We start from the raw sequence: 9,251 nt of genomic DNA, 5'->3' as shown, positions 1-9,251 counted from the left end.
CGCGACCCCATGAACCGCAGCATGCCAGGCCTCCCTGTCCATCACCAACTCCCAGAGTCTACCCAAACCCATGTCCATTGAGTCGGTGATGCCATCCAACCATCTCATCCTCTGTCGTCTGCTTCTCCTCCTGCCTTCAATCTTTCCCAGCATCAGGGTCTTTTCTAATGAGTCAGCTCTTCGCATCAGGTGCCAAAGTATTAGAGTTTCAGCTTCATCATCAGTCCTTCCAATGAACACCCAGGACTGATCTTCTTGCTATATATAGGAAGATGCAAAAGTTTGAGCTCAGTGAAATCATTGCTTTGATATACACCTCAGCTATCTGGGGCCAGTATCCTGCGTTTTTCACGTCCTGGGCTCCCTTGGGGCTCATGGTAGGGAGTGGATACAGTTTGATGGCTGCTTTCTTTCCTTCCTGAGTTCCCTCAGGGCTCACCACCTCAGCTTGCCTGGCGGCTGCAATAGTTAATGTTTGCAGGGAGCTCAGTGATAAAGAAATCTGTCTGCAAATGTCAGAGATGTGGGTTCGATCTCTGGGTCAGGAAGATTCCCTGGAGAAGGGAATGGCAACCCACTCCAGTCTTCTTGCCTGGAGAATTCCATGCACAGAGGAACCTGATGGGCTACACTCTGTGGGGTTGCAAAGAGTCAGACATGACTGAATGACTAACTTTCACACACATTCCACAGGAAGTGGAGGTGACATATCATTCATATCTCTTTCAATACATTTACCCTGAAGTTTTTTTTTTTAAGTGGTTTCTAAAATATAAACATATTCTCTTCAGAAATAGAAAAACAAATGCATATTAACACATATATGTGGAATCTAGAAAAATGGTACAGATGAATGTATTTGCAAAGCAGAAGTAGAGACACAGATGTCAACAATAAATATATAGATGTCGAGGAGGGAAAGCAGCTTGGGATGAACCGGGAGATTGGAATTGACATACATACACTAGTATGTATAGATAAAAATGCAAACCTACCGTATAGCACAGGGAGCTCCACTCAACGGGAACCTAAATGGGAAGGAAATCTAAAAAGAGGGAATGCATGTGGACATACAGTTGATTTACTTTGCTGTACAGCTGACACTAAGACAACATTGCAAAGCATCTATATACTCCAATAAAAATTTTTTAAAGTTCTTTTCCAAAAAAACAAAACCAAAGCAAAAAGCATATTTCCCAAACTGTAAATTTAAAAATGATTATATAATATTGCACATCTAATTTTAATTGAAAATCATATTAGTTAAGTTTTTAATAGTTTTCATTTGAATTCTTTTTTTTGAAAAAATTTAATGTGTGTTTGAAGTGGGCAGGTGTACCACTGCAATCTTTTTTATGAAACAAGGGAGGCATACTTCCATATACTTAACTACCTTATTTAATCCTCACCAGAAACTTATCCCAGTGGCTCAGTGGTAAAGAATCCACCTTACAATGCAAGAGAGACAGGAGATGTGGGTTCGAGCCCCGGGTCAGGAAGATCCCCTGGAGGAGGAAATGACAATTCACTCCAATATCCTTGCCTACAGAATCCCATGGACAGAGACTGGTGGGCTATGGTCCATGGGGTTGCAAAGAATCAGACATGACTGAGCGACTAACACCATGCTTCCTAGAGGGCAAAGGGGACAGGGGTGACAAATTGGGAGACTGGGGTTGACACAAACACACTAGCTCAGTGCAGCTCAGTCGCTCAGTCGTGTCTGACTCTTTGTGACCCCGTGGACTGCAGCACGCCAGGCCTCCCTGTCCATCACCAACTCCCAGAGTCCACTCAAACCCATGTCCATTGAGTTGGTGATGCCATCCAACCATCTCATCCTCTGTTGTCCCCTTCTCCTCCTGCCCTCAATCTTTCCCAGCATCAGGGTCTTCCAGCATCAGGGTCTTTTCAAATGAGTCAGCTCTTTGCATCAGGTGACCCAAGTATTGGAGTAGATAGCTAATAAGAACCACCCGTATAGCACAAGGAACTCTACTCAATACTCTGTAATGGCCTTATGGGAAAATAATATAAAAAAGTGGGATGTATATACATAAATATATATTTATATATACAAATATATGTGTGTATATATACATACATATGCTGTGCTCAGTCACTTCAGTCTTCCGACCCCATGGACTGTAACCCACCATGCTCCTCTGTCCATGGAATTTTTCAGGCAAGAATACCGGAGTAGGTTGGCATTTCCTACTCCAGTGTGTGTGTGTGTGTGTGTGTGTGTGTGTGTGTGTGTGTGTGTATGTGTGTGTGTGTGTGTGTGTGTATGTGTGTGTGTGTGTGTGTGTGTGTGTGTGTATGTGTGTGTGTGTGTGTGTGTGTATGTGTGTGTGTGTGTGTGTGTGTATGTGTGTGTGTGTGTGTGTGTGTGTGTGTGTGTGTGTGTATGTGTGTGTGTGTGTGTGTGTGTGTGTAAAAACTGGCTGTACACCTGAAACAAACACAACAGTGTAAATCAACTATACTTCAATAAAAATTTTAAAAAGAAAAGAATCATAGCCTTGAACTCCTAAGTTCCTGTTCTGTCTAAAAACAGCTGGCCCTCTCAGTTGTTCAAGGTCCCCTGGGCCATTGGAGGGGCAGATTTCCACATCAGTTGCAGAGGACGTGGAAAACCCTTTCATCCTTGGCTTTAGTTCATGGAATCCACTCTCCAGACTGCAAATTTGCTTACTCCTTCCTTCTGCCCCCAAACACCAGGAAGTGAGGACCCTCCCTTGGTGCAAGTGTTGGCGATACTGTGTTCATGATAAACAAACTCTGTCTAGGTTTCTTGGAGAAGGTCTTTAAGAAAGAATCTTAGATTTCTGCATTTGAAGAATGGCTATTGAAATACAAACTATTGATTTTGGAGGGCCACTCCCAAGGAGCTTCAAACTTCCTTTTGATCTTTCTTTGCCTTCTTCTCTCCCAGTATGTATGTTAGTCATTCAGATTCCATCATGTTTGATTCTTTGGGACACATGGACTGTACCTGCCAGGCTCCTCTGTCCTTGGGATTCTCCAGGCAAGAATACTGGAGTGGGTTACCATTTCCTTCTCCCAGGGATCTTTCCAACCCAGGGATCAAACCTGGGTCTCCTGCATTGCCGGCAGATTCTTTACCATCTGAGCCACCAGGGAAGCCTCCACCTCAAAATGCTCACTTTTCCTAGAAAGTGAGGTTCTTTTCCATCAAAGGCCAACAATTTATTTTCCTTCCTGATTTTCAATAAGGCTGGGAATTAGATGTTGGGATGTCAGGGCTTCTTGACATCATTTGTTGAGCTCTGTTGGGGGATATTTATGGAGAATTTAGTTAACATCACTGTGGGCACTGTCAAGGACTTTTCAGAAATGTTTTCTCTCCTAACGACACATCCTCTAACTAAGAAGATAGGCAGAACCTTTCCTATTTTCCCAAATATGAGGCTCTGCCATTAGATGAGACTGAGAAGAAGAAAAACAAGTCCCCAAGGTCATTGCAAATGGCTGTGACCGGAAAGCACACAATTTCACTTAATGATATTTAAACGAAACAGGGTCATAGAACATTTTAAAATATTCCTGATGCCTCATCTGAAAAGGGCAACTGCACGTACAAATTTAGCTTTTAAACCAGTGGAACCAAAGTATTCTTGGCAGAATAGATTATTTCTTCCGGAACTGGACATAGGTGATCCTTTTTAAGCTGGCTGTTTCCAAACAATTGTTGAAGCAGAGTCTGAGTTTGGGTTTCAGAGAGGGCGCTGAAAAATCACAGGAACATTTGAAGCAAATGCTGTGCGCACTTGGTGTTTTTCTGGGAACAAATTTCAGACCTTGCACCTAATTTTTATAATGGACTTTGGCCCTAGACATTTTACACTAAATGATCTAATGTAGCATTGGAAAGAATTTTCTAGAATGAACTTGGCATGTGCCTTTGGATGAGACCTGAGGAAGGAGGAGGGCAGAGGAAGAGCCTCATTTAAGGATCTGCTATCAGTGGGATTCAGTCAGTCAACAAACATCCAGCCAGGAACTTGCTCAATGAAGGGCAGGAGATGTGATCGCCTGTCTTTAAAGGAGCGCAATCATAAATGCAATTGTTACCTTGAAATTGCCCACTCCTTTCATGTCTCTGGCTGCAGAATTGAAGCCTAGAGCCTCCAAATCCCCAGGGGAGACTACATGCTGTGTGATTTGAAGTGTTCATTAGTTGATTTGAGTAAAGTGCTTCGAAATGTGAAACACCGAAGTGCTAGAAACTGTTATCAACCTCCTTAAACTTTCTTTGTCTCTCTTTTACCTAAGGCCAACGGACAGTACCCCAAATACAGACCGTGCCCCGAAGTCTCATCATTAATAAGAGGTCTATCTGAATAGGGGCGTGCCTTTTTTCCTACAGAGGAAAGGACTTGCCTCCTGTAAGAGACTAGTTTAGAACAGGTGCCTCCTCCGATGAGCAGAGTGGCAGGTTTATGGGAAGATGCTTAAGAAAAGTTAAAGCCTAGAGAGTTGGCAGTAAATTAAATAAGAGAATTTGCAGGCTGGATGTCCCAGTGCATTGGGAAGCCAGCTACCCACAGTGTGATCCACACAGGGAACAGAGGATCAGAATTTACAATCTAATTGGGGCAATTGTTAACAGATAAGGAAGTACACAGATGACTACAATTTAAATCAAGACGTGTTCAGAGCTACGTGAAAGACTCAAACAACAGAAAGGGGTTGCCAATTGGGAGTGTCGCCCTTCTTGGACTGAATCAAAAAATTTCAAGAAGAGACTGGTTTGGGAAGAGAAACACACTAGAAGCAACATTCACTGAGTCCTCTTCGTGTATTTGTGAACTAAATCCTTTCCACGCATCATCTCATTAAATGAATCTTTTTTTTTAAATGTTGACCCTTTTTACACTTTATTGAATTTGTTACAATGTTGTTTCTGTTTTATGTTTAGGTTTTTTTTTTTTTTGGCTGAGAGGCATATGGAATCTCAGTTCCTGGACCAGGGATTGAACTCCTATCCACTGAAATGGAAGATAAAGTCTTAACCACTAGACCACCACCAGGGAAGTCCCCATTGAATGGACCTTGTCTGGCAGGCAGGGTTGTGCCTGGGGATGGTAAGGGTTGGAGGTGACATTGCTCAAGGGAGGAGCAAGGTAACACCCATAGTGTCTCAGGCTCTTGTCTACAGAAGCCTACTTCTGCCGTTCACCACCCTTTCCTTGATTGCTTATATACTGATAGTGATTTTGTGTGTGTGCTTCTACTTATCCTACTAGCCTGGGCCAAGACCATCAAAATTGTTATCTCAGTGTTTACCTAGATTTCTTGATTATAAGGGCCATGTGAGGTATCAGGGGAGCTCTCTAGAGAGTCCCTGTAAAATGGAATTGAAGAACTTTCTGTTTACAGGGCTGTTGGGGACTTGTCTCAGAGAGGCTTTCTCCTAGCCTCACACCGTATTTAATTTATTGGAATTTGCCAGGGTTAGATCCCAAACCAGAGAAAGGGCATGAATGGAACAACTGGCAGCATTTAAATAAGGGCTGTGGATTAGTATAGAGGATTGGATTAATGTCGATGTCCTAATTTTAATTATTGTATTGAATATTATGGCTACGTAAGACTGATACTTGGCAAAGCCGAATGTAAAGCATAAGACGATTCCTATTATTCTTTTGGCAACTTTTTTTACGAGTCATATTATTTCGAAGTGAAGAGTTAAAAATAAGAAAAATTGAGAATCTTGAGGTGGATTCAAAGTGACTAGGGTGGAAGCTTGCTGGAGATGGGAGGGAAAATTGAGACAAAACCCCAGTCCCATCTTTTGGCTTTGAAGCTTCTGGAACACTTGTTGAAATCACTGTCCCTGGCCCCAGAAACTCAGGAAAGGAGCTTGAGTGTCCATTTTTTTTTTTTTTTGTTTTTTTGCAATTGAACAACAATCCACTTACTTTTTAAAAATTAATTAATTTATTTTAATTGGAGGCTAATTACTTTACAATATTGTAGTGGTTTTTGCCATACATTGACATGAATCCGCCACGGGTGTACATGTGTTCCCCATCCTGAACCCCCCTCCCACCTCCCTCCCCATCCCATCCCTCAGTTCATCCCAGTGCACCGGCCCTGAGCACCCTGTCTCACGCATTGAACCTGGCCTGGGGATCTGTTTCACATATGGTAATATACATGTTTCAATGCTATTCTCTCAAATCATCCCACCCTCGCCTTCTCCCACAGAGTACAAAAGACTCTTCTTTACATCTGTGTCTCTTTTGCTGTCTCACATATAGGGTCATCATTACCATCTTTCTAAATTCCATATATATGTGTTAACTACCGTATTGGTGTTTTTCTTTGTGACTTACTTCGCTCAGTATAATAGGCTCCAGTGTCATCCACCTCATTAGAATGGATTCAAATGTATTCTTTTTAATGGCTGACTAATACTCCATTGTGTATATGTACCACAGCTTTCTTATCCATTCAGCTGCTGATGGACATCTAGGTTGCTTCTATGTCCTGGCTATTGTAAACACTGCTGTGATGAACATTGGGGTACATATGTCTCTTTCAGTTCTGGTTTCCTCGGTGTGTATGCCCAGCAGTGGGATTGCTAGGTTGTATGGTGGTTCTATTTCCAGTTTTTTAAGGAATCTCCACACTGTTCTCCATAGTGGCTGTACTAGTTTGCATTCCCACCAACAGTGTAAGAGGGTTCCCTTTTCTCTGTACCCTCTCTGGCATTTATTGTTTGGAAACTTTTTGATAGCAGCCATTCTGACCGGCGTGACATGGTACCTCATTGTGGTTTTGATTTGCATTTCTGAGGGTCCATCTTTGGACAGACTCCTCCACTTGGTCCTTCTGAAAAGGGGAGTTTGAGAAACAGAATTATCTCATTTGTTTCTCTAGTTCCCCTGCAAGTGATAAGCGTTTTCCCAGTTGTTAGGAGGGCAGGAGGGGTAAACTGAGGTTCAGGGAGGTTATGTTGCCAGTATCACAGGTCCGATATGTGATAAAGCTGAAATTCAGTTTCTCCCTCTTTTGAACTCTCTGGCAAAGCTTTTCTTGGCACTCTCATCTAACCTCACTGGATTTGTATGCTCACCTTTTCTGAAACTCCTGGCAGGCATTCCATCCCTGCCCCTCCCGCTGACCCTGATTTTGCTCTTCTGCATCTTTCCACCACCCAACTCCATCCTAACACACACCTGGGCTGCCCTTTATAACCCCACTGACCTCTGCTTACCATCAAGGGTTTCTTTTTTTTTTTTTTTTTAATCTCATTGGTCATTTGGTATGTGTGTCCCACCTACTGGATACAAACTATTTTTATTTGGGAAAACTTTTGGATTTATAGTCTTTAAATTCTGAGTAATGTTTCTGTTGCTTTGCAGTTAATTTGATGTACACAAGACACAAATAGGTGGAACTAAACCATTTCATTTAATGTCAAGTATTAATGAAAAGGTTTGGAATATAATTTTAAGTGATTTGGGGAATGAAATAATGCCATTTGCAGCAACACAGAGGGACCCAGAAATAAACATACTAAGGGATATAAGTCAGAGAAGGACAAACATATGGTATCACTTATATGCTCAATCTAAGAAAATGATACAAATGAATTTATTTACAGAACAGAAATAGATTCATAGACACAGAAAACAAACTTATAGTTACCAAAGGGGAAGAAGGAATAGGAATAAATTAGGAGTTTGGTATTAATATATATATAATATATGAAATATTAGTATATATAAAATAGATAATCAGCCAAGATCTACTGTAGAGTGTAGGAATATACTCAATATCTTATAATAAGCTATAATCTATAATGGTAATATAGATTCTAAAAAGAATATATCAGTTCAGTTCACCCCCTCAGTCATGTCCGACTCTTTGCAACCCCATGAACCATAGCACTCCAGGCCTCCTTGTCCATCACCAACTGCTGGAGTCTACCCAAACCTATGTCCATTGAGTCCATGATGCCATCCAACCATCTCATCCTCTGTCGTCCCCTTCTCCTCCTGCTCTCAGTCTTTCCCAGCATCAGGGTCTTTTCTAATGAGTCAGCTCTTCACATCAGGTGGCCAAAGTATTGGAGTTTCAGCCTCAACATCAGACCTTCCAATCAACACCCAGGATATATGAATATATATACACATCTGAAATTAACACAGCATTATAAATGAACTATATTTCATTTAAATTTTTAAAAAATTTTAAAAAGAAGCTGGTGTTGGGGGTGGGCCTCTCTTCACAATGATTCCCACCTCTAAGTACTTCTGGCTGTTGTCTCTCTCCTTTTATAGAAGCGTCAGGATTCATCTCCCGGGAAGTTGGGCAGTAGGCCAGGGCTGTGCTGCTGCAGTATTGAGACGTTGATCACTGGGACGATCAGGCAGGATCTAACATTCTGGGCCTTTACACTCCCAGGCACTGCTTTGTCTCACCCTCACTCGATCACAGGAACCGGAGAGGAAAGAGGAGCTGTGAGACTCAACTGATGGGTGCAGGAAGAGGAAGAACCCATTTCATCCCTTAAAAGGGTGTTTGATAATAAACTAGCATTGTGTTCTGCCTGAAAGGGCCTTGTTATCCTTTCCATGATAGTTTAGAAGATATCCACAGACATCATTTTCCGGTCTTATATTCCAAGATTAAAATGATGGAAGACATGGGGTTTAGAGACAGGCAGGCCTAAGTTTAGGTCTAAGCTCCATCACTCACCAGCTATGGAGCGGGATCGAGTCACTTCCCTCCTTCTGACTCGGTTTCCTCACTGGATAAGTGGTGCTCATGGCACTGGATGGGATCTACTAGGTCCCAGGCTTCTGCGTGGTGATCAGCAGGAAGGCTCCCTCCACGCCCCGCAGTCCTTGCCCTCCTCCCTTTCAGCATCTGAACCAAGCACCCAACAGTCTCCCGGTGGGTCTCTGGCTAATTTGAGAGACCTCAGTTCCGTGTGTTCTCAGCTGCCAGGAGACCTTCCCACTCCCCCTCCCATCACATCAAAATGTACCAGCCTCCCATCCCCTTCCCTGGGGACACAGCCCTCTGCTCATCCCTCGCTCCAAGAAGAGTCACATGCTAGAGTATTCGTGGTTAATGATGGCTTCATGGGTTATCTTTGTGGTTACAAGATTCGTCCGATGTCATGCAGTTGTGTAGCAGTACAGGGAAGGCTGGAACTCGGTTCTCCTCATTTCTAAAGCCAGGGTGGGCAGTTGTATTCCCTCCTTTCC

The sequence above is a fragment of the Bos indicus x Bos taurus genome, chromosome 6, assembly GCF_003369695.1.
Source record: "Bos indicus x Bos taurus breed Angus x Brahman F1 hybrid chromosome 6, Bos_hybrid_MaternalHap_v2.0, whole genome shotgun sequence".
In the NCBI taxonomy this organism is placed as follows: domain Eukaryota; kingdom Metazoa; phylum Chordata; class Mammalia; order Artiodactyla; family Bovidae; genus Bos; species Bos indicus x Bos taurus.
Note: the sequence above shows the minus strand (reverse complement) of the source record.